General features: G+C 37.3%; 1 protein-coding gene and 1 long non-coding RNA gene across 2 annotated transcripts in view; one reads left to right on the top strand and one right to left on the bottom strand.

The window, feature by feature from the left end:
- Nucleotides 1-18,916, bottom strand: part of LOC125610562 — a 29,419-nt gene extending 10,503 nt beyond the window's left edge. Inside the window, exon 1 of the long non-coding RNA XR_007340562.1 lies at nt 18,767-18,916. This is a non-coding gene — a long non-coding RNA (uncharacterized LOC125610562). The remainder of the gene's footprint in view (nt 1-18,766) is intronic.
- The window catches only part of LOC107142426 (cytochrome P450 7B1), a 182,034-nt gene that overhangs the window by 25,323 nt on the left and 130,035 nt on the right, over nt 1-26,676 (top strand). The window lies entirely within an intron of this gene.

Genomic DNA, 26,676 nt, shown 5'->3' on the forward strand with positions numbered 1-26,676 from the left:
AAATTAGGGGGAAAATGTGTATAGAAGTCTCTTATACCATGTTAGGATGACAAAGTACCCAGATTCAACTGCACTTCACCGATATTCTACAGGAAATACTATGTGTAAGTTTTTATGTGTATTCAACCCCAAGGCCACAAATACCCCAAGCATATTCTTTACCAATTCCAAAGAAAGAACTTGGAGGACTCAATGAAGAAAGTTAAGATAATTAAGATACCTGTCTTATTTGCAGGTTGGGTATCCAGGGAAGTCCTTGAGCTTTAGTCACAGAGTTCTGAGCAGATCCAGCAGTCAGCCTGGTTGGCATGATGTACAACTTCCTGTCACCCTGTTCAGGAATAGATTACTTATTGCTAACCTATGAGGAAATGACAAATGTTAATAGGCACCAGTAATGGCAGATCAGCTCCAGGAAGTGATATTCAAGCAACTGTCCAATCTTGTGTTAGTAAAGTAGCCTGCACAGTAGGCTTGCCTGGGCAAGTGCACCATCCCAGTCTATCTGTTTGCACTTCAGAGGTATTGAAAGAATAAGACTCCTCTGGAATATATACAGCTGTCAAAACAGACAGTGTTCCTCAGGTGATGACACCCGAGGGCAGCGTCACTTATACTCGTGAGGGCCAGTTTCCCAAAGCAGTAGGCTTTACTTGTAGCTTTTGATATTCTTCTTCTCTTCAAGGGATCCATAAGGCAAACCCCTGGGATTTACTTGTACAGTCCATGGCCAACTAATGTTCTTTGTCTCTGATGTGGTCTTGAGGAGCCAGCAACAGTTAGTTGCTACTTTGCTCCAAGATGACTAAGAATAAGTTCAGTGGATGTGTCCTTTCTCTATAACCTTAACACTGTCCGCCCAAGGTGAGATGACATAGAAATGACTGCAGGATGCTGATAACTGCATTTCTCCTTTAGTGTCCTCAGTGCCTTAGGCAGATGGGCAACCCACCCCTGCCTGAAGTTAACTCAGTCCTTAGGACTTGTTTAAGCAGGACATTCATTTTTTCAACTGTTGTTAAAATCCAGCTGTTGTTGGATCGTGTGGCAGGTGGAAAATCCATAGTATGTCTTGGTGTCAAACCTACTGTTGTATGTTGTGGCTTAGGGAATGGGTTCCTTGGTCACCTTGATCACCTGTGGTGTGCAAGACGTGTCACTCAGATAGACCAGTCCCATTTAATAGTTGCCTTATGATTGGCTCTTTTGTTGGGAAAGGCTTGCCTCAAGCCTGAAACTGTGTCCACACAAGTCAAAGCACTTTGGGCCCATTATGATAGCGGGAGAGGGCCTATGCTGTCCATTTGCCATTGCTGAAGAGCTGTGTCACCTCGTTTGCTATATCTCTCTGAAGCATCCTGTTGTTTGGGGTAATGCTAAGAACAGGCAGAGCAGTTCTGGCATGCAACAACAACATCAGACATTTTCCTGGGTCCCCCCCAGTAGGTCATGTCCACCCATATTGTCTTTGGCATGTTTTAATTTTCATTGTAGCCAAATATCAACTTCCTCTGCCGGGGCTTTCTCCAGCCATCTTATTTTCACCCTGTGATGGGTGCTTCTCTGGTAATGGGCTCTGTGGCAAGAAGGACAGCATAAGTGGCCCACAGTTGTCTTTCCCAAAAGCTGTAACCTTCTTCCATCCCCTCCCATAACTGTGATCAAAATCTGCTTGGGGTTTTATGCCCTTTAATTTGCTGCCATAACCCCCATCCAGAGCTACCTGGAGTGACAGGGACAATAAGCTCTGCGGGATTTGATGTGTCCGGTGTCTCAAGCTGTGCCTGTTTTGCTGTTCCTTTGGGCTGGTAAATGTCTCAGTATGCGGGTCAGTCCAGTGCCATACTGTACCCCTTCAACACATGTTATTTAGGGGTCGCCACAGCTGAGCCAGATGGGCAACCCACCCCTGCCTGAAGTTACTCTCAGTCCTTAGGACTTGTTTCAGCAGGACATTCATTTTGTTCAACTGTTGTTAAAATCTAGCTGTTGTTGGATCCAGCCCTCCCAATAACCCAGGAGCCCCATGAATTCTGGTACTTGCTTTACTGTTTGGGAAGTGAAAAGTCCTGAACTTTATCACAGCCTAAGGTATAACCTTTGTCTTACTTCGAAAGCAACAGCATAGAACTTCACTGAGAAGCCAGGACCCTGCACATTCCCAGGGTTTTTATGGCCCATCCTTTCCCTTATAGTCAAAAGTGTGGGGGGAGCCTTGGCAAGCACCGAAGGAGTATCAGATGTGACCATTATATAAATGTTTTACCAGGGACAATGTGTGGACCAGGTTCTTTACCATTTTGTGACACACAGTGAGGTGAGGGAGAGACACTTGAGGTAACATTGTCTGCTTTCCCCCATGAAGGCAAATGGTTCTGGATTCTCCAGAACTATCTCTATGCTAAAGAAGGCATTAGCAAGGTCTAGTGCACAATGGTGTGTTCCCAGTTGAGTACTGAGCTCTTCCAGGATGGTGACTATGTTGAGAACAGCTGCATACAGGGATCACCTTATTTTATTCCCTATGATCCACTGTCATGTGCCAAGTCTCATCTGCTTTCTTACTGGCCACACAGGGGAGTTAAAAGGACTCTGAGTTGGGCGCATTATATTTACTTCAGCCAATTCCTGTATGGTCTCGTTTTTCTGTTGGTGGCCATTGGGGAGCCAGTATTGTTTGGTGGTGACTATCTGGACAACAGTAGGGTGTTTTATATGCCCTCTTATATTGGCTTTATAGCTGACGAATGCTTAATCTCCCTGCTACGCAAATGGAACTCCCCTACACATCACAGCCAAGGAAGAGTGCTTCCCGTTACATAAGCACAAAATGTAAAAGCAGTAAAATTTGGACATGAAGGGAAATACAGATCAAGGGCACTGCCATGGAAATCCGATGCTTCCTTCTCTGTTGCCTGCTGCAGAGCCACCAGGTATCAAGCACACAGGGCGGGTGAATGATGTGACTGTTGAATGGGGCAAATTAATCTGTGGGACAACCGTGACAAATGTCAGATGACTCCCTGGACATGTTAGGCCTGTATATCTGCACCTCCATCTCCGCTGTGCCTCCAGCCCACCACCTCTGCCTGTTTTGGTTCAATGTGTAAGCCAGGAATGATTTTTACAGGTCAATGTTCACTTCTAATTTGATGATTAAGAACATTGACTTGGAACTTCCATTAAGTGAAATGCCAGCCCTTCTCCTGCAAATAGTTTCATTCTGTTCATTTCATTAATTCCAGGACTATTAATTAAACCTGTATTACGAAATAAAGAACTGCATTCCACTATCATCATCATTATTATTATTATGTTTTGAATTTCATCATGAGCGATCGGTGAAAATTTTGTTCCCCATCAAGCTCCGTAATACAGTTGCTTTTGCCTCGTGGCCCTTAGTTTATTTACTCTCCAGAAACTTACAGAGGAATGTTTGCCAGTCCCTGGTTAACAGTAGGGGAGGATAATAGAGCAAAGGGAGAGGGAAACCGAGGACAGTGATGTAACAAAACAGGAAAAATAGAATGTATTTATATAAAGGACTTCACACAGAATCATGAAGGACTTTTGGCATGCTCCCATCCCAGCAAAAAGTAATCATTTCTGTTAAAACATAGCAAAAGTGTTGTCATAAAAATTGCAAAAAGTTATGTGTTAAAACATGTCATCTGTGTTAAAGCATGATGTACACAGGCCCACACATACGTGCACATGGACACATATGCACATCCATATGCCTAGCAGATGGCATGCTATGAGGGACACATGACTATAAACCCAAGTCCCAGGTCTGCTCTTTTCCATCTCACCTCCCTGTATATCTCACAGAATCTCCATTCCCTGGAGCTGCTTCTGCACCTTGAAACCATCACCACTAGTGGGAGTGGGTTTTCCCATTTCCCATTGAAACTACTTCTGTGGTTTCTGCAGTGCTGCTGCTCACTGTCCTTCTTGACCCCTTTTGTTATTCTGAGACTCCCTACAAAAATATAAGCCTTCTTCCGAGGCTTGGTCCTCTGGTCTCTAGTCCTTTCTTGAGCTTTCCTTGGAATATTTCACTCCTCCTGGAATATGGTCACATCACTCGGTCACTCCACTTGAGTGTCTACAGAGGCCTTTCATTACCGAGACAAATGTCAGATGACTCCCTGGACATGTTAGACCTGTATATCTGCACTTCCATCTCCACTGACCCTAACAAACCTCTGCTTCTCACCTGCAGACACCTTTGCTCATCTTACTTTCTTTAGCCCTTCAGGGCTGACTTGACCCCTGTCAATCAAATGACCTTAAACCTTGTTTTAAATTTTACAGATTGTCTTTTTGAGTGCTTCGCATGACTATCAGGGCTAGCATAACTCCAATGACAACACATTGCCAAACACTGAGACTTTAGATATTTAGAATATTTAGATATTTAGAAACAAATTTATGAAGGTAATGCATCAAGTTTGCCCAAATATTCTGATACTAAAAACACAGTCATGATCCTTGGCACTTTTTGACAGGCATTTTGTAATTTAAGTTCTTTATGCCACTCCTATTTCAGACTCTTCTTGGCTTCCTGTTTTTCTCAGAAGAGAGCCCTTATCCCAGCCTGGGCCACAGGGCCCTTGCAGAAGCCTCCTCCCACTCTTTCCCTTTTCTGTGTACAAGGAACAGGTCATAATGGCCTCTTTGTTCCTCAGACATGCCCAGCTGATTGCCTTTTGACTAGAGCTTAGTCCCCACATGCTCAAACTTAGCATCCAAAGAGTGTGATAGTGGGCATTAGGCATTTATTTTTGTTGTTGTTTTTGAAAAATTACTATTTTTGTGAGAAATTCCTGTCAATCTTTCCAAATCTGGGTCCATTGTTTTCATTTTTTAAAAGTGTTGACCATTTAGAGATAACTATTTAATTCAGGTATATTTTAAATTAAAAAAAATCTCTTTAAATTTTCAGGAGCATAACATTTCAAATGTTAGAAAATCTTAATAATTTATCTTCTTACTTTTTGCACTCTCTTTTAACTTCTCCAGATTGTTAATCATGTGTGTGTGCTATCTGTAGGTTCTCTCAATTTTCTTCTCATCCCTTTAATGTGTAATGAAAGTAGTACACGAACGTAAATTAGCCAGAGCTTTTGTAATCCCTGAGTAAACGTACTTGAGTAGGTTACTTAAGTAACAAGACTTCTCTGGATACTATTAAAGAGAGTATAGAAGTTTCTGGGATTGTACATCTTTCCTGTATTGCAAGAGAAATGATAAAAAACATTATATATGAATATTTGCACATACAGTCAATGTTTCGGACAGATATGTAGACTCACATATATTAAGAAAAGCATCAGATTATGCAGTTTCCTTTCTAATACTGTACTAAGTAATTTCACATGGAGTAGATTAGAAAATTCTCTTCTTGAATCTCATTCTGTATCTCTTACCACCTACCTCAGCTCTACATAATATCCCATATGTCTTTGCTCATTACTAGCATATTTTAAAGTCATTAGAACTCAGCAGGAGGCTGAGATACATTGGAGAGCAGCTCATAATTAATATAAATCTCTTGGGGAAACTTTAGTATTTAACTTGATTTGTGCATATACATTCATACAATACACACAATGTATTTTAATAGAAAGTTGGGCAAGACATTTAGTTATGAAAATATATTCCAAAGTATATTGCCCTGTTTACAAGTAAGCTTCTCCTGCACAGTTTTTGCATCATTTCAGATGTGTAGCACTGGTGATCAAACCAGACCACTGATTTGCTTACAAGATTTGGAACTTCATACTTAAACATTTCTGATATAGATCATGGATCAGGTAGTGGCATCTGCTGGCAATGAGTGATATTGCTTTCTAATTCTATAGGTGGCTTAGCTTGTCATCACAGTACCTCCCTGGAAAGCAGATCATGGTGGTGGGTTTTTTGTTTGTTTGTTTGTTTTGTCTTTTAGAGCAAGCATGCACATAAAATGATAAATAACAAAATGGGGTGGCAATGATTATATTTACATGTCGACTGGTATGTGACACAGGAAAGGAGAAAATGAGCTTTCATTGTGAGTGACTGTGTGCCTATATGTGTTCTACGTGCTATCAGAGAAGTCAAAAGATTAGAGAGGTTCAGAAACACGCCCAGGTTCACAGGCTGGCGAATGCAGGATTTGAAGCAAAACCTGATTCTGGTAAATAGTTAGGATGACAAAGTTGTTGAGGCGGAAAAGAGAAAACTATTCTGAAAAGATTCATCTGGCAATAAACACTCTTATCTACTGTCACTTATATATTCCTTTGATTTTTTCTGAAGGACAGTTTTCTTATATGCTTTAAAAGTCTGCATGCTATTGACTAAGCAATGCCAATTCTAGTAATTAATCCTTGGGAAATAAATATAGAGGTGCTTGGAAGATTCATATACATATAGTTATTGCATCTTTGTATGTATAGGTGTGCTATATACTATAGCATTTATTATAATAGTGAAACACTAATAACAATACAAAGGGTTGTTAGCATAGCTTTATGATATATCTCTAAAATGGAGTTATAGTCATCCATTAAAATATATAGGAATATTTAATGGTATGAAAAAATGTTATTCAATATTCCTAAGTAAAAAGGAAGATTTACAGGACTGAATTGTACCAGTTCTGGAGTACCACTTAATATGTGAGTTGTGTGGGTGTATGAAGACACACCAAAATGCCCAACAGTGGTTATCTCTGAGAGATAAGGCGACAGATCATATTCATTTTCTTCTTTTCCTCATCTCTATTTTATAAATTGCCTACAATAAAACACATTACTTTTTAAATTTTAAATTGCTTACATTTTTAAAAAAGAATTTAAAATATTGTTATAGGAAACAACCAGGAACTCAGACAAAAAGAGATCCGGCGGGACCAGAGTTGGAAAGGGACGAATCCCTGCAGCAGGAAATTAGTGGGAAGTCGATGTTAGGAAGCAAGAAGATCAAGCAGTTGGCATAAGGGTGTTATCCTGGCATGTTGTAAAAGAAGGTTGGGAAGCACACAGATGGACAGGTGGCATCAGAGATGTCTGAACGGCAGGGTCCCAGCCATGGTGCCTGGAGAGTAGTAGTCCCAGGATATAAATCATCTTTGTCTTAGGGAAATTGGGGGACCTAGAGAGAGCAAAAGACAGGAATTAGCATTTGCTGTAGAAAGTGGATGTAAACCTGGGATAGAAAGAAAAGCAACTTCAGGTCGGTATTAAGCCACTGAACCACTGTCCCAGGCTCTACATTTCTTCTGGATAACACTCCAGACAGGCTTAATTCCCCCTCCTGCCCCTCATTGAAGAATTAGAGAATTATAATTAGAGCAGGTAGTCGAAGCACATTATCTGCCATTCTCAAAGATGCTTCGGGCTATTAATGTACTTGGAACAAGGCGGGAGACAGACAAAACTAAACCAACAGACGGAGACAGTATCTCCTTTTTTGCTTAATTTTCCCCTGTGAAGCAAAGATTGGTTGAATTCATTCCCTTGACTTCAGATGTGTCCTTAAATTGGGGTCATTGGTAACATCTGAATTGATTTAAGCCTTGTGAAAGGTTTGGGGTTGAGACCTTCTGGAGAGGAAAAGACCACTGGACTCACATCCATAGATCTAGATCTTACTCCCCACCATGCCTGAACAGGAAACTTCCATCTCAGTGCCGCCATCTGGAAACTTCACATCTCTTTGGACTTGAAACCTTGCTTAATACTTACTCCTTCTCTCATAGTTACACACCCCAACCCCCTAAATACAGGAGGCTTGGAGGGGAAGATCAATTACAGAAGGTCGGACTGAGGAGAGGGCTGGCTCATTTTTCTTTTCCTTGGAGCATCTTCACAGACTGCATGCTTCGAGGCCTGTGGGCATTTTAGCATTCATTCCTTCATCCCCTTATCCATTCCAGAAACACTGAACATCTGGTTTCATGCCCAACATTGTGCTAGGTCTCAGGTAAACAAAATTGGAAAGGACCTCTGTCCTGCTGTCAAAAAACACTGTATGTAATGAGGATTTTTAAATTCCTCTACTATATATTCCCCTCAAACTTCTTCCTTCTTCTCTTTCCATTTCTTCCCTGATTTTAATAAGAAATAGAGAATTCTTCTGGCCTAGTGCGGTAGACAGACTCATATCCTAAATTACAAAATGCTTCTATGAGAACTGCCACACAGCCACAGAAACATACCTGATCCCCAGGTATTCTGTCTTGCTTCCAGGATTTTTTTTTTTTAATATATTGCTTCAGGGCTCAATAAATAAGTCACCAAACATATTTTATAAATAACTCTAAACTCATTTGTTTCTGTCTCCTTTCCCTTAATCTAGGTTGTCATCATCATTTTCTAGGGTTACTATAGAATACCTTTTTATCGCTGCCCCTTTCAAATCTGTTTTCTGTACTGTAACCAGTATTTTAAAATACTAATCAGAGGACATTACCCCTCTGCTTTTATACATATGAAGTCTACACTCTTTATGTCCATTAGGTTAACCTTCTCTGTGTCTTCAGCTCTTGAATCATTCAGTATTATAATTGTCTGGGTAGTTAACATTCTCCCAGACTACACAGAAATCTCTGTCAAGTTGGAGACTGTAGTTTGTTAGTAAATGAATGAACCTAGTACTATGCCTGGCCCACAATAAGTGCTTGATAGTAGTTGTTGGAAGAATAAAAGATGTCTGTTTGGAGGTCACATTTATGGACATAGGTAAAGTTTGCATGTAGGAATGAATGCTCAGTTAGGATTTTCTTGAATGAATGGGTAGGCAATGGGGCTGTCTACACACAGGCATAAACAATAGAACTGCAAACAATATTTCACATAGTGATAGAGAAATGTAAATTGTGAATGCGACTGGAAAGGTAAGGGGAAGTAACAAATATTTGGTTGGATCCCCAGGGTCCAGTATCCAATAGGTAAATGAATGAGGGACTGAATGGTGAAGAATCAGCAGATTCTTCAGCAAAATTAGATACCAGAGAAGTGCTCACTGGATTTGACATGTAGGGAGGTCCTGGGTAATCAGCTGGATTATCATAGTTTTAGTGGAGTGTTTATTGCAGAAGGAGGTGAGAAAGGAGACATGGCAAGAACTGACCACTCTTAGAATAAGAAGGGAGGAGACATATTGGCCAGTACGGGAAACGTGAATCCAGGGGAAGGGGGAGTGTTTGTCTTTTTGCACGTGATATTGGGAGATAAGGGAGGGTCTCCGCACACCTAGGGTGAAAAACTACCTTTTGTTTTGCTACTCATCCTCATCAGAGCACCTCTGCAGATGCTTTGGTGTGGGGCAAATATAACTAACGGGGATAAATTATGAAGCTCAAGTGTTGCTAGGCAGCCTCAAGGAACCCAAGAGGCAGCGTGAGAACTGCATCAACACTGGCCATGCTTGGCAGACCAGGAGATCATCTTGGGTTCCCAGAAGAGAAGTCTGGGTGTGAAGAGGAATGGATCCTGAAGTTGTAAAGTGCTGTTTCTAAGTGCTACAGGAGCTTGTGGACCAGACCATGACCATGATCATGAGACCAGACCATGACCTTAGTTATTCCAGGGCAAGTTTTTAGCCTCACCTGTTGGATTCTGCTCTATATTTTCTTTATATTTCTCTAGTAACCATAATGAATGACAATGGTGATGATAATAATAATGAATAACCAGGCGTGGTGGTGCACACCTGTAATCCCAGTGGCTCGTCAAGCTAAGGCAGGAGGATCCTGAATTCAAAGCCAGCCTCCGCAAAAGAGAGGCGCTAAACAACTCAGTGAGTTGTCTCTAAATAAAATACAAAATAGGCCTGGGGATGTGGCTCAGTGGTTGAGTGCCCCTGAGTTCAATCCCTGGTCCCCTCCAGCCCCCCAAAATGAATAGCCAGTCCTTAAGTGCTCTTTTAAGCATTATCTGATTTATTTCAGCTAACAACCCAATGAAATGGATAAGATTATTATCCTCATTATATAGGTCAGTAATGTTAGTAGAATGTATTTATATACATGTATACAATGTTATATTTATAATTTGCATTATATATTATATAGTGCATAATATATAAGTAGTATATATTTACATATTTATGTGGTATAAATCACTTATTTGTTAGGAGAGATAGGGGGAAGGTGTTAGAGGGGAAGGGAGGGGGCATGGGGTTATTAATGATGGTGGAATGTGATGATCATTATTATTCAAAGTACAGGTATGAAGACACGAATTGGTGTGAATATATTGTGTGTACAACCAGAAATATGAAAAATTGCACTCTATATGTGTAATAAGAATTGTAATGCATTCTGCTGTCATATAAATTTAAAAAATGAATATATTTATAATAAATAATGTGTGATCAATTAAAAAATTAATATTAATATGTTGATATAGTTTACATAAATTTATAATTGTAATTTATGAAAAATCAAATTTATTTTTATTCAGACATTTTAGTGAATTTATAAATGTGGATTGGGGTTAAAGATGTTCTGCAAAAGACAGTTAACAAAAATATGTCAGAATGTACATCAATATCCTCTGTGTCCTTAGAGAGATATGATATAAACAGGGGTGTTTAGAAAAATATATAACATTGAGTTACTTTGGGGTTCTTTTCTAAAATCTTGTATCTTAAGTTACACAAATGAAAAAATTATAACTAAAACTTGTTTACTCTCCTGTTTCTAATAATTTGTTTTTAAATTAAAATATTTCTTCCCCTAACAGGTAAAAATTTCTTGCCCTTAATGCTTACTATAGAAATGCTGAGGTATTAGTATTATATGCCAAATATAACAGTTATTTCTTTCTTTTAAATAATCAAAACACATGCATTTAAGATCACTATGAATCTTCATAGTCATTGTAACCATCTGAATGCAAAAATATATTTTAATATATTCCATAAATGAGTGATGATAGCACACAGGAGTGACAGTGCCTCTTGTGTTATTCCTGATGCGATGCCCTGGACTGATTTTTCTTGTGATAAAACAAAACCAGGAGAAAAATGCTTTTCATTTTTGGTAACCTTAAAGGTCTACCTTTAAATAGACAACAGAAGCTTGGGACGTCAATGCTCAGGGACCTGTGCTCCCTTATTATATACCTTTTTGTGTTGGGGAATTACTACACTTATCATGCATGAGGGTCCACACTGCAGTTTTTTAACAAAAGACCTGGCTAAACTGACTTAAGAATGGGATTTTATTCTCACCTCCAGAATGCCTACTTCTTTTTTCTTTTTAATTCAACTTAGAGCCAGCAAAAGAATATATTTGGAATTTTTAATGGAGAGAAATATCCCTTAATATCAAATAGATTAAAAAACATGCGTTGAATGGTTGACTCAGGGGCTTTCACTAAACTGGCCATGAATGCTGAAACCATCTGTTTTTCTGGACGTTGTCAGGGTGAGTGTGGCAGAGGCAGCTGTTTGCAAAGGGACGCTTTGGATGATGAACCAGACCATTGTTTCTAAGCAATTCACTTGCATTCAGAGGCTCTACCCAAGCGTACTATAGAGCAATCAAAATCAAACTATTGTTTGTACCAATCATATTGATCTGAAAAGAACGTGGTGGGATGACCCCATTGTAGATGCAAATAGTTGTTCTGAGCAGCTGTATGCTAGCCAATATGTACCTCAGTAGGAAACAGGCTTGGAAGCTAGAGGGCTCTCTGCACCCTACTGGGGGAGGAAAAAAGATGATGCCAGATTGAACTGCAGTTTAAGGGGACTGGGGGGGAATGAAGACACAGGTCTGTTGGTATTAGCGGCAATTTTCTTTCAAAAAAAATTTGTCAATATTAACTCTATGGTGGCAAAGCTATTTTTATATGACAGCTTTCTGCAAACTACAGAAAATCTCCATAAAATTAATGACTTAAAATGATAGCAAAAAAGTGATTTGCTTTGGTTTCAAATGTCAAGTCCTGACTAGTTCTGCAGAGTAGAAAATGCACAATCTTAGTTTATCTGGAATTTTTCATACACTGTTTAAAGTTTCATAATTTGTTTACAATTTGGAAAAATGTAGAAACACTCTTGATATTGCAATATTTGCATGAATATTAAAAAGGACATTTTTGTCTGTGCAGAGGCAAATGGAAGCATACAAAATGAAAATTATACTGTTTCATTTTTCAAATAACCCGAATGCTATATTTTATCCATTAACATTTAAGCTTTTTGGTTGTCCTTGTCACTTCATTGCATGCATGCTAATATCTTCTCATATAAAATTTAATCTGGTGAACTAAATGAAGGCATTAGTATCTGAAAGACATCTTTCATTAAGCAATTAACGAATCTCTCCTACAAATCTACAAAAGCATATGTGTTTATATTTAATAATTATTTGTATGATCAGCCAGTTAAAACATGCATTCATTTAACTTTAGTCATGGAATTATTACACCTAAACTTATTGTCATTATACTATAGAGCCCTAATAAATATGTATAAAAAACTGATTATTTGCTGAAGAATATATGCACCTATATAGTTCATTGACTTTCAAAAGTCTGCTGTGGTTCAGTTTAGAACAATGAAAAGTTCCTCAAGTAGAGATATTTGGTTGTGGATGGAATTTTTCTTCATACTGCAATGAAATCCAAGCCACAGTATAAAGTTAAGATAATTGATAGGTTTGGGGAACATATATGCAAGAAGGCTCAACGTGAATATGTGCAAGACTATTTTTTATTGTAAGATGTAGGGAAAAGGATAAGACCGAGTGTTTCTTAAGAAAATAAAACAGCTGAGGATGTGGCTCAGTAACAGAGGACTTGCCTAGTATATGTGAGGTCTGCGGTTCTATCCCCAACACCACAAATGAATAAATAAGTGAAAATAAAAGAGAAGATCTTATTGCATTTATCCACAATTTTGATTGCTCAAATAATTATCTCTGAGCAACACTTTAATTAGCAGTGTACCCCAATTCAAGGGATTTATTTAGCTATCTTGGTGTCACTGCAGCTGTGGCATGGGGATAGAACTAACTTAGGGAACATTCTATCATGGAAAATTCAATGCATGACTAAGTTGGAAAGTCTATGTAATGTGAACAAAAAAAACCAATGAAATTATTTTTCTTTTAAATATCTGATTTTTACTTGAGGTGACTGAAATTTGCAGATGATTTGGTATTTCATGGAATATCTATAAAATAACTACACTGATTCAAACTTCTTAAATATTTTATATATAAATTAGTAAACAGACACTGTTTCATTTTTCTAACACCTAGGTGGTTGTATTTCCTCTGTACTTTGAGGATAATGAGTCCAATCACAATGAAAAAAAAAAGCCAATAAAAAGAATTTATTTCATAAGCAATTTCCAGGCTATATTTTTAGTATGGGCAAATATTCAGTCAAATTTTCCATTCCTATCTGCAGAAATAATAACTAAGGTAAGTAATTTTCAAGAGTGATGAACTGAGGTGCCACAATGACACATTAGCCACCACCGAATAATCTCATAATACTCATAATGCTGTGCTTGACAATGTTTTCTTACTATTTGCCCATGAGGAAATCAACTTCTTTGCGTGGAAAGAAACACTATTCTACTCCAAACTAATAAAATAAGAAATATATTTGTATTATAGATTGAATTGTGTTCCCCCCAATTTCATATGTTGAATCCCTAACCCTAAGCTCCTCAGAATATGAACATATTTGAAGATGGGACCTTACAGAGATAATTAGCTGGGTCAGTCAGCTTTTCTTTCACCTGACCAGAACAACTTAGAGGAGGAGGGATTTAATGTGGGTTCTTTGTTTCAGAAGTTCAGTTCATCATTGGCCAACTCCATTGCTCTGGACCCGAGATGAAACAGAACATCATGGTGGAAGGGCATGGCAGAATAAAGCTGCTCTATTTATAGCAGTTGGAAGCAGAGAGAGAGTGAGGGAGGATCCAGGGAGGAAATATAACCCCAAAGGCATTCTCCCAGTGACCTTCTTCTTCCAACCACCCCCTACCTGCCTGCAATTACCAACCAGTACACTAGTTCTTTCAAATTATTAATCCACCAAGTGGATTAATCCTCTGAATAGGTTACAGCTCTCACAGTCCAGTCATTTAACCTGTGAACATTCCTGTGTTGTATTGCACATGAGATTTTTGGGGTACCTGATATCCAAGCCATAAGGTTAACATTAAATGAGATCCCATGGACGGACCCTAATCCAACCCAACTGTATAACATTTTGTAATGTTGTACAGGGCAAAGACCCTGTTATAATGTATGTTGTTTTTCTTTCATCCTCAAAACATTGTTTTATGGCTTTTATGGTTTGATATACATAAGAGAACACAGACTTAAAGAGTTTCAGATATGCAACTGTTAACTGAGGAACTTGGTTTTGACCATATCTGTGAGTCTCCAGAATCTCTCTCTTTACCTCTGTTCTGTCCTGTTTCAACCAAATAAAGTAGTGTATGAATGCCATTTTTAAAGAATTCAACAGTAAATGTAGAAGTATAAAGATTTTAAAATTTTAACCCTTATTAACAGAAGAGTCAGTTCACAAAATGGTCTTTTTACCCCATAACATTGTTAATTGATGTTAATATTACATATTAATCTCATTCTTGATGATGTTATTTCTGTGAGTAAATTTATTATAAAACTCCCCACTTGTATTGATTGTTTATTATGTAAATTTGTGCAGGTATTTAAATTTTTCCAGGAAATGTGAACAGGAAGAATTTAAGTTTATAAGGAAAATGTGTTAGAATATTGTAAAATAAATGATTTAGCAAATTGATAACCTTGTGTTAATGTACTAAATGTGTTCATAGGGAATTTCAGTTTCTTTATATGGAAAAAAGCAATTTATTATTCCAAACTAATAAAATGAAAGATGTATCAGTATTCAAAGACCATGTCATTTACTGATTGATTGATTGATTGAGATTTCATTAAGCTTAGCTACATGATTTAGGGAGTTATTAGAAATTGAAATTGATAATAAAATGTGCATACCTGGAATAAATCCCACTTGGCATGGTGTGTAATTATATTTATACATTGTTAGGTTTGACTTGCTAATATTTTATTGAAATTTTATGCCACTATTTTTTATAAGACATATTGTTCGGTCATTTTCATTATTTTAGACATCTTTATCTAGTAATGCTGGCCTCATAGAATAAATTTGGAAGTGTTTTTGAAGAAATCATGGAGAATAATCATTTATTCCTTAAATGTCTGAAAAAAATTGTCACTAACAATATCGTATGGGGTTGGTGCTTTCTTTTTGAAAATTTATTAATTATTGGTTGGGTTTCCATAGTGGATATAGGTCTTTTCAAATGTCCATTTCCCCTTTTATGAGTTTTGGTAGATTTTTGTCCCTTAAGAAATGGTGCATTTCATCTGGATTATCAAATTTGTGGGAATGGAGTTGTTCACAGTATTGCTATATTATTCTTTTACTGTTCATGGGATCTGTTTATGGGATCTGTAGTGATGACCCCTCTCTCATTTTTGCTATGGGTAAAGTGTATTTCCTCTTTCTATGCCCTGCCCCCTCTCTGAGTGTGTGTGTGTGTGTGTGTGTGTGTGTGTATGTAGCTCAGCTAAAAATTTATCAAATTTATTGATGTTTTCAATGTGCCAGCTTTGGGTTTTATTGATATTTTCTATTGTCTATTTTTAATTTCATTTATTTCTTCTATTAACTATTTTATTCTGCTTGTTTTGTGTTTAATTTGTTCATCTTTTTCTAATTTTCTGATTTAGTATTAGATTATTGATTAGATTTTTGTTCCTTCATACCCTCAGTGCTATAATTTTTTCTCTAAGTAACACTTTAACTGTATTCAAAAAAAATGTGTAAGTTGTATTTTTAGTTCAAAATATTTGTGATTTCTCTCAGGAGTCCTTCCCTGACCCATGTATTATTTAGAAATGTGTTAATTCTCCAGTATTTCATTTTGTTATTGATTTCTAGTTAATTCTATTGTAGTCCAAGAATAGTTTGTACAACTTTTTAAATTTGTGAAATTTACATTGTTCTATCTTGGTGAATATTCCTTGTAAGCTTGAGAAGAGTACTGATTTTTTCTGTTCGGATACTGCTTTTCAGTACTCTTCCTTTTTTTATGTAGATGATTTTTTTTTACATATTATTTGCCTTATCCCTAGAGAAATCCTTCTATCATTTCTTGCAAGGCAGATTGCCAGGTAATGAGTTTTCTTTATTGTTTGTTTGAGAAAATCTTTATATATCTTTCACCTTTGAAGGATGATTTTATTGAATACAGAGTTCTAAACTGGTGTTTCTTCCTTGCAACTCTTTAAATATTTCAACCCACTCTCTTTTTACTAGATTTAAGATGATTCTTGTATTAGTCAGCTCTTTGTTACTGTAACAAAATACCAGAGGAAACCAACTTTTAAAAAGGTTAATGTAACTCTTGATTGGTTTGTGGTTTCAGAGGTTTCAGCCCATAGCTGGCTGTCTCCATTGTTTCTGGGCCTGTGGTGAGGAAGAACATTATGGCAGAAGAGATGGCAGAGCAAAGCTGATTACTTCCGGGTGGCTGAGAATAGGTGTTTCGGGGGTGAGGGACAGGGACAAGATATCGTCCCCAAGGATCCTCTCCCTACAACTAGAGTCCACCTCTTAAAGTCTCCTTGACTTCCCAACAATACATTCACCTATGAATTCCTCAGTGGACTAATTCAGTGATAATGTCAGAGTTGTCATCATCCAGTCACTTGTTGAAGTCCCCACCTCTGAACATCACTGCATTAGGGACCAAACCCTCAACAAATAAGTTCTTTAAGGGACACTTCGTATCCAAACCATAACAGTTCTGCTGCAATTCTTATCTTTGTTTCTTCTTTCATCCCCTCTGTTTTCTTTCTAGGTTTTCTCTTTGTGTCTAATTTTCTGCAGGCCGAATATGATATGTCTAGAAGTAGATATTCAACCAAAGAAAGGGCTGGGGAGACCCATAATGGGGAGGTAATCAGGAAAAGTTATGCATATTTGAGTCAGTGCCTTCTCCTTTGAAAAAGGAGAAGTAATTCAACTTTATCCTTCTTTTCCTGGTACGGAGAAAGAGACCTCTCTAGAAATGGAGATTTTCTTTATAGATCTAAATTTCCCCTACAAAAGAGAATTTTCTGTGATATATATTTTTTGGAGTTTCTCCTATGTCTTCAGTTTTTCAAATTAATCAACTTGAAATAATCCTTTTGCCAAAGAAGCACATTTTGGGGTGGCATATTTTAGTCCTCTATAATATAATGTATTCGTTTTTAAATAGATATACAGATATTGAGGAAATATGCAACTTTTCTAGGAAGGGAATTCACTGAATTAAGTTTATAGAGCACAGGTTTAGAGAACCTTTTGCCCTGAAGTATTTTCCCCATTTCTTTTTCTTGGCAGAAACCAGACTTGAGTTGTGATAGCGAGCAACTTCATATGTGGGTAACCTATGCAGGTGTAAAAAATAAAAAGTTTATAGAAACAACTGTTCATGCTTTTCTGAAAAGACAAGTTGTGTTGACAAATTAAAAGACGTGTTTAACTGGTAGCCCTCAAGTACAATCTACGAATGCTTTGAACCATCCTCTCAAGATCTATAGGATTACAAATTAAATGATACTGGTTGGATATCTGGTATGTGTTAAGAATAGAGACAGGTACTGGGGATCTGCTGTGGTTTCAATGTTTGTGTCCCCTCCAAAATTCACGATCAAACTAAATCCTCCATGCAACATTATTAAAAGTTAATAGTAAAGTTACATTAAACATGTGGCCCTTAGGAGATGTCATGAGGGCCTGCCATCATGAATGGGTTACTGCTATAGAGAAGGGCTGGAGTGGACTAATTAGGCTCTGTTACCCTTTTTGCCTTTTTGTAACTTTACCATGAGGATGTGGTAGTCTCCACTGCACCACCTTGGAAGCAGATCTTGGGCCCTCATCAGACACCAAACTAGCCAGTGCCTTCTAGTAGCTGGGAAACCCAGCTACTAGAGTTGTGAAAAAATGAATTTCTCTTCTTTATAAATTGCACAGTCTCATTGTGCTGTTTTGTTGTAGCAGCATTAAGAAATGAAGACAGGCTCCAAGGATGAAGCACACAGTCTAATTTTTTATTGAATGAATACATTTGTGGTTAATATTGATTTGAGAATTGTTATTATTTGTCCATAATTTGCTATACTTCCTAATCCTATGGTAAGCGCAGTTAGTTATACATTAAGTATACATGCATGTATACTATAAAGCAAGAATATGGAATAGGAAGAGAATAATGGGGGTGGTGCTCACTTAGCCTGAGCTTCCCCGAGAAAGTGACTTTTAACTTGTGACCTCAAACTGAGTGGGAATTTCCAGGTGCATTTCATGATTGCCAGGCCTGTGGCAGCCTTTGCTCACAGGCTGGCTTTCTAGGGATGAATTGGGAAATGGTACTAGTGCCTAGGGGAGAAGAGCAACATCATGACTGTGGGACTATTGGAAATCCAATCCTTCTGGAGGGTTGTTGTGGGGAGATAGTGCCCATAAGGCCCTAGTAAGTCCTCGTGTAGTGGGAGAGAACTGCTGTCCTCTCAGCCTATTCCACCCATGCAGGCGTCAGACTCTGTGTAAAAGAAGTCTGGAATTTAGCTGCAAGGAATCCCAACCTCTTTTTCATCTCCAGTTTATCTCTAGATTAATCTGAGTGTGTATATGTGAATGTATATATATATGCATGTATGGTGTGTGTGAACACGTGTGCTCATACATGTGGGAGTACTGCCAGTTCTTGCTTTGCACAGTTCCAAGATATAGGAATCCCAGTCACCAGAGTTTAGTTATCACAGTATGTTAACTGAGTAATTATACAAAATATAAGCTTAGCACCTAGATCTTCACCCGATGAGGTAAATAACAAGAATTTATCCTGATCAATGGCCATAACCTCACTTTCAGTCTGGTGTGATGGGCCATCACAGATGGGCTGCTCATTTCATGCACAGATAAAAAAGTGTGTAGCTGTGTTGCCTCTTCATCTCCCTATATAATATTAAAAAAAAAAACAAAAAACGAAAATCAAAAGAGGGAACAACTTCATGACTCACTTGAATCAAAGTGTGAAACACGATATGTCAAGAACTATGTAATGTTTTGAACAACCAACAATAAAAATTAAAAAATAAATAAATAAAAGATTTTAATCTAAAAAAAAGAAGCACACACAAAAAAACAAAAGAGGGAACAACTGACCAAAAAAAAAAATGATAGTGCAAAAGGCTAGGGGGTGTGGCTCAAAGGTAGAGCACTTGCCTAGCATGTGGGAGGCCCTGAGTGATGTCCGTAGCACCAATAAATAAATAAATAGATAGATAGATAGAAGATAAATAAATAAATAAATAAATAAAAGTGCAACAAAGAAACAAAAAAGTGAAAAAAACTGGACGTGACATTAGAATGAAACATATAGAAGATATAACTGATACTCACCGTTCTGGAGACTGTAGACACACAGCCAGAGGGACATAGGGAAGGTGGATAATTTACCAATGAAAATGAGAAAAGTGCTTGTAATAAAAAGGATGAAGATGGGGCTGAGGTTGTGGCTCAGTGGTAGAGCGTTTGCCTTGCCTCTGTGAAGCACTGGGTTCAATCCTCCACACCACATAAAATAAATAAATAAATAAGTAAACAAAGATGTTCAACTAAAAAAAGTTTAAAAAAAAAAGAAAGAAAAAAAGGATGAAGATGTCCCGGAGTACGTGACACTGGCAAGAACTTCCATGGAAGTAACTCTTGAGATATTTCCCAACATTGGACACAGAAAGGATAAAATATTGAAATCTGATCCAAATTTAGAGAAGAATATGGTGATGGTGATTTATCAAGACATAGAAAAGATGATTACGCCATATTGTAAGTTTTATTATGAGAAATTCCATCTACCCTAGGTTAAGGTTTTTAGGAAGAGGGATAAAAAATTTAAAAATGTATTAGAATTACTAAATAAATGTTAGTTTTTATTCATTTTTTATTTCCCTTACATTTATAACTGGCATAAAGGATTTTAAATGTCTTTTGGCAAACAATCTTAAAGGTCACAGAACATTTATAATTTTTCCCATTGATGATTTGGATTGCTTTGCATGGTTTTAGCTCAAGTGGTCATTTTTACTGTTCTTCACTATGGTGGAAAGCAAGGACTGCCTGTGTGTGTGTGTGTGTGTATGTGTGTGTGTGAGAGAGAGAGAGAGAGAGAGAGAGAGAGAGAGAGAGACTGTGAATGTGTGAGAGTGCCTTATGTATGTGTATAAGAGTGTGATTGTGTGTGAATGCCTGTGAGTGTGTATGATGAATTTTTGCACTTTGATGTATCAAATAACAGGACCATCTGAATGTGCCTCTTTAAATTTGCTGTTGCCTTTCACCTTCTTGATTTTGTTGTTGTTTTTTTTTCCCTCAGCCTCAGACTTACTGAGTTAGAATTCCTTTGTGAAATTTTCTCTTAATAACTTACCTGCATTTTAAAGAATTGTAAAGACAGTAAAAAATTAAGTAAACACTTCAAGTTAAATTTCACTTGTCTTTCTGTTTTTTTGTATAGAAATGTGTGATAATTCCTTCGTGTTTTTCTTAGTGATAGTCATAATTATAATCATCACAGTAGCAGTAACATTTGTTGAACATTTAGTATGTGTCAGCTGCTTTTCAAAGCCCTCCATTTATACTTTTCTTCTACTCAACAGATAACTACCCAGGGAAAAAAGCCTTTTGCATATCAATTATTGTAAGTGTAACACACAGGAAAAAGGGCTTCTGCATATCAATTATTGTAAATGTAATATATCTTAGTGTTTTCCTCACCAAGGCAAGGGGCTCACAGAGCACAGGAAAGGATCGATTGATCACCTAATACTTCTGCTCATTTCAGGCAATCAAGTGGCTCCAGTAACCTGGGAATTGCTGCAAGCTCTGGCCACTGAAATCACCAAGGGGAGCTAACGTGTGCTTTCATCTTCTACTTACTAACAATATACTGGGTGACTCAGTTGTGTGATATAAAAGACTTAAACATGGAAAATGAGCCAGGCTAGTGCCTGGAGATACTAGCAGTGCATGATAATTAAACTCTCCAAATTCTCCCATAGAAAACTCAATGAGCTGTATTTACTTCTTTCTGGCATTATAAAAATTATGTATCCTTTTATGTGCACAGACAGTTCCTTAGGGACAAGAGTTATGCATGCTCATTAACAGAAGAATATGTACCACAGCAGGTACTGCATGCTAAGCCCAAGACTTATGACCCTATTGTCCACATGACTGGCAAGCATAGCTTTTCCATTGTGGTGGTGAATGAGAGGATGAAGAGATAATGATGACAATGAAAGAGGTTAATTTAAATGTTCTTGCTCCAGACTTCAGTTAAATATTCAGATACATTTCAAATTATGTATGCTTCTTCAAAGGTTGGAAACTGTGTGATGGAAGCATTACTATCTTTACTTCATTTCCTGTGTTTTGAAATGCAGGATGCTTTTGGAACTCGGTGTTAGAATTGGCAAAGCACACTGCCCTGGCTGTGAACCTTGAGTGCTGGTTTTAAGTCTTTCAGTCTAAAAAGACTTCAGCTGGTTCTTATTGGTCTTTCTAGACCGACTTTCCCTGGCTCTGTGGGCAAGTATATTAGCATAATCTTTGCCTAAAGATTTGTACTTGGTCAACTGTTCCCTATAGTCCTTTTCAGTTTGGAAGAATGAAATAGATTCGGTCATTTTGATGTTGGCATCTTCATGATAATTATTCTTTTCAAGGACTCAGGTCCTTTGTGTCATTTACTATTATGATCAATGTATATATTGTGTAAAGGCCTAATTCACAAGAATTATCATGAAAATTGTTTCCTTGGCTATCTATACATTAAAGATCTCACGCAATCAGCAGATATATATATAAATATATAAATTTCTTTTTATGCTGGGGGCGAGAAATAATTCAAAGAAAGAAAAGGATGCTGCTTGGAATTATATCATTTGGAAACCTAGATGGCAAAGAGAAAGGGTGAATTATTACACTTAATGCTTAAAAGAAATAAGAAGTATGAAACTTTTGGTCCCAAATTAAGTAACATAAATTACAAGAGACTTTGTTGTGGCATGTTGCCTTAGATTGGATTCCTCAGAGGTGGAACTCTGAGGGAAAAGCTTAAGAGACAGCTAAGCAGGAGTGAGGGAGTTATCCTTCTCAAGTAAAGTCCCCGGAAGATGGCCTTCAGCCTAATCCTGCAGAATGATTCTGGAAAATGAATGATATGTCTGTGTGTTGAAGGGTGAAGTTCCTCACTCCATAATTATTGTCAATCCCGTATCTATATAGAGGGTCATAGAGCCTCAGGCCCTTTCTACTTTCTGTACTTGATGCAAAGGGGCTTTAGCAGATTGAGAGTTGTTCTCCTAAGATCTGCATGAGTGTGTCATCTGCCCATCAAAAGAAGCAGATTACAAATTCAAGGGGCAGGTGCCTGCAGAAAAGGTAAAAAGGAATGGGAGGAGGATTGGCCATTGTTTGCTATAAGATCATTGTAAGTTAGAGATGCATAAAAATCCAATAAGGATGTTTCCAATCTTTTCTGGTTTATCAGATTGAAGGAAAAAAATCAGATCAGCCAGATTAGGAATACTTGTTTGTTGCTTTTTTGTTCATTGTAAAACAAAACTTGTTATTTATTGAGCACCTACTGTATAAGTCAGGTGATTTAAGTGCATTATCTCATTAATCCTCAGAGAAGTGGAGATGGCTTGTTAGAGACTGCAGATGTAGAAGTCTTCAAAAAATGATTGCCAAATAGGTAAATGAATAAGTGAATGGATATGTTGTATTGATTAAACACAGGCTGTCTGTATACGTATATTATATTTATCTCATGGAAGTATAGCTGATTTATGATGTTGCAGAGCTGGGGCTTTCCTAGAAACAGGCAACATGAAGACTCCCTCTTAAAACTCTGATGCTTGTGATCAAGTCAGAACTATTTCAGACATGTCATTCAAAGTCACAGGAATTGTTTATTGAAGGGATCAGAAAAGGGAGAGGGGAATTCTCAAGGGAGAGAGTGGGTCCTCTCAGAGAGGAGAGGGACGATGTGCTTCTTCTGCACTCCACTTTTATTGGGGATTCCAGAGAAGTTTCCAGAGAGGCCCACCCAGGTTCATCTCTTGAGTTTTGATTATGTGCTTTTTCTACCTAGTGCTCTTTCCCATGGTATTCTGTTTGTTGGAACTTGTGTCTTTAACTGGGTTATTGATACGTAGTTATCTCTTATTCAAGGTTGTGCTTTCTGTAGTTTCAGTTACATGTATTCCAGTCTGGCCCAAATCATATTAAGTGGAAAATTCCATAAATAAACAATTCACAAATTTTAAATTGTACAGTATTCTGAGTAGCTCTGTTCTGAGTTCTCTTTTATAACAGCATATTGTTGTAATTCTTCTACTTTACTATTCATTGTGGTTCATGTCTTACTGTGCTTAACTTATAAATTAAACTTTATTCTAGGTATATATGTATAGGAAAGACTGTAGTATACATAGGGTTTGGTGCTACCCACCGTTTTATCTACAGGATGTCTTGAAACACATCCTTTGTGAATAAGGGGGAGACTAAGCTGACGTCATTGAATTAAAATGAAGGACTTTCTGAAGGTATATTTTCAGACTCTAATTTCTCAGATACTTGTAACTTATGGGTTATTTTAAATCACTTCCAAAACAACTTTGTTAATACAAAGAAATAGGGAGGGGATTTTTAAAATAATTATGAAGACACGTTAATTGTACAAATATATGGATTTCACTGCGACATTTCCATACATTCATATATTGTGCCTTGATCATGTCCAAGCAGTTTCTATCTATGCTTGCTGAAGATTAAATATTTTAAAAATTAATTTAAAAAAACAATTTTTAGGCGTTAGGAAAGATAATGGAATGAGACGAACATCATTACCCTAAGTACATGTATGAAGACGTAATTGGTGTGACTCTACTTTGTGTACAACCAGAGATATGAAAAATTGTGCTCTATATGTGTACTATGAATTGAAATGCATTCTGCTGTCATAAATAATAAATTAGAATAAAGAAATTAAAACAAAAAAAAACAATTTTTAGTTTTTTAAAAAAAATTTAATATTTGAGAACTTAAAGAGAAAGATTTCTTATATGACATGCTTGTTCCATGAAAGGGATCTATCTTTCTTTAGTTTCATCTCAAGAACACAATACCTTAATTAAACTCCAGTGGGCCAGTTTAATTAAAACATGTCACTCAGATCCTCATGTGGGGACCAGATATCCATGAAACATACCGTCTGCTTCCTTTGTTGCTGTGACACCTCTGACACCTCTGACCCAGCACCCACCAGGACCGCGGATGGTGCTGCGGGCAGAGCTGGGCACTTCAAGAGTAGGTCTGCAGTGGACCAGCGAGCCAGGCAGTACATGAACCGTGTAGACTATCAGAACCCAGATTTTGAACTGTCAGAGACTTTCCCATCACTAAGGGATTAGTCATTTTTTCTAGTCTGGTCACCAAGAAGACATCTAAGAAAACTGTCACTCCTCCCTGCCTTCTTTCCTTCCATCCCTCTTTTCCTCTCTGCTTTCACTGTGTGTTCCTCTTCCCTTCTGTGATCCTGCAGGCTCAATCCCTGCAGTTTTGTGTTTGAAAGGCTTCTAGTAGCTACTTGCTCTTGAACCAGGCACCAACTGTCCGCAAGGAAGCAGCCTTCCTAGACTTGGGGACCAGAGTCCGGGAGAGGCATTTAAGAATCTCAGTGTATCGAGGGTCTGCTGTAGTCACTCCCTATTCTGTCTTTAGAGGATGTTATTTTATGCCCACTCCTCATTATCTCCCTGGGCACAGAGGTACAAAACAGAGGCTTAGTGGAATTCACAGATTCCCTGGAAATTGTCAACAACATATAGAGAAGTTGGGAATTGACCAGCAAAGTCATGCATGACCTGGAAAGCTCCCAACCAGACCTGTTTGTTCAGCCTTCTCTTCTGCGTTTTTATGTGTGGAAGTAGCTTTATTGTTTGGATCTGATTATTGTAAATATTATATACTAATTGTAAAAATCAGATATTCCTGAATAATACGATGCTTTCATTGAGGACCTTTGAAAAAATATTAATTGTTTTGGTTGTCACCCAACATCATCTTCCCCCTTTCTTATGTCAACAATCTGTTATATGGCCCTTCAAATATTTCTCCCATGATCTTATTATAATAGGAATAAAACAGTATGTGCACACATGTGTATAGGGATTTTGCTATTGTTCATTTTTTTCTTAAATGTGCCCTCTACTTTTCATTCATGGAAAATTTTCATTCATGGAAATTTTTCCATCATGGAAAAATTTCCTGGTCACTGATATAACTCTTAATACACTTTAAAGCTTAGTGTGATATTCTATAATATGGGTGATGCACAGTTTTATACTTTGTTATCGAGGTTTTTTTTGTTGTTATTTCATTATTGTTATTTCCTTTTATGCCCTAAAAAACAATTCTGCCCTCCATATTTTTGGGTCCATATGGTCTCATATTGGTGCTTTTATTTTTTACAAGCCTGGTTTCCTAAAGGTGGGATTCGGTGGTTGAAGAGGATATGAATTTTTAATTTTAACAAAAATCTCTAGGTTGCGCTTTCTAGGACCTGTGATTATGTCTTTTATCGAAAACCATCAGATAGAAGAAGGGACACATGGGTTCCCAATTAACATATGACTTTCACAGATTCTAGCTCTTCGTTAAATGTGTTTATAAGCATTTCAGCCCTTAGTTAGATACAGATTGGAACCCATGGGATCAGGTGGAAAACAAATTGCCAAAGATAGTAGATTTACTTGTATATGCAATTCTGGGTTACTTAAAATTCACAAAAGTTTTAAAAATTTTACTTATTGGGCATTGGGATAGCAAGTTGCTGCATAGCTTGTCAAATATAATCCTTTATTTATGTAAATGCTTCTATGGTGTGTCATTAGAGAATTATAGGAATTCAGAGTTTTAAGGGTTCCATTGATGGATACTGATTCTATCCAGGATACGGTTCAGCTGTACACTGTAGGAAGAACCATAAATTCTACAGAATTTCTGTGAATGATTGTCTTGATGGGATGTGTCATTGGAGCATGCTGTGAAGTTATCTCACTACCTTGAAAGCCTATTTCCAAAATGATTTTCAAAATGTTCAAATTTTTAAAACAGAAGGAGACATTTATTTAAATTTACTTTAAAGACCACTGATTCAGGGCTAATGATTGTATAGTTTATTAATCAAATGTATTTAGCAGGGAAAAAAAGTCAGCTACAGTTCACTTACAATTGAGATTTTACTCTATTTTAACGTTATTTTAATGAGCTACAGATTTGAATGTGGGCTTTGTTCATCTGTTGCTTCCGCTCAATTGCAGTTTCACCCTAAGAAGACACAAGACAGATTGATCAGGCTTCCAGTCATTGTGAGGCTTAAATGAAGTGAACAGGGCCTTATGTTTCTAAACCAAATGAGAGGATTAAGGCAAAAAGAAAAAGAAGGCAAAAAATAAAAAAATAAGAAAGCACCCCCCCACCAAAAAAAAAAAAAAAAAAAAAAAAAAAA

This window comes from Marmota marmota, unplaced genomic scaffold, assembly GCF_001458135.2.
Source record: "Marmota marmota marmota unplaced genomic scaffold, marMar, whole genome shotgun sequence".
In the NCBI taxonomy this organism is placed as follows: domain Eukaryota; kingdom Metazoa; phylum Chordata; class Mammalia; order Rodentia; family Sciuridae; genus Marmota; species Marmota marmota.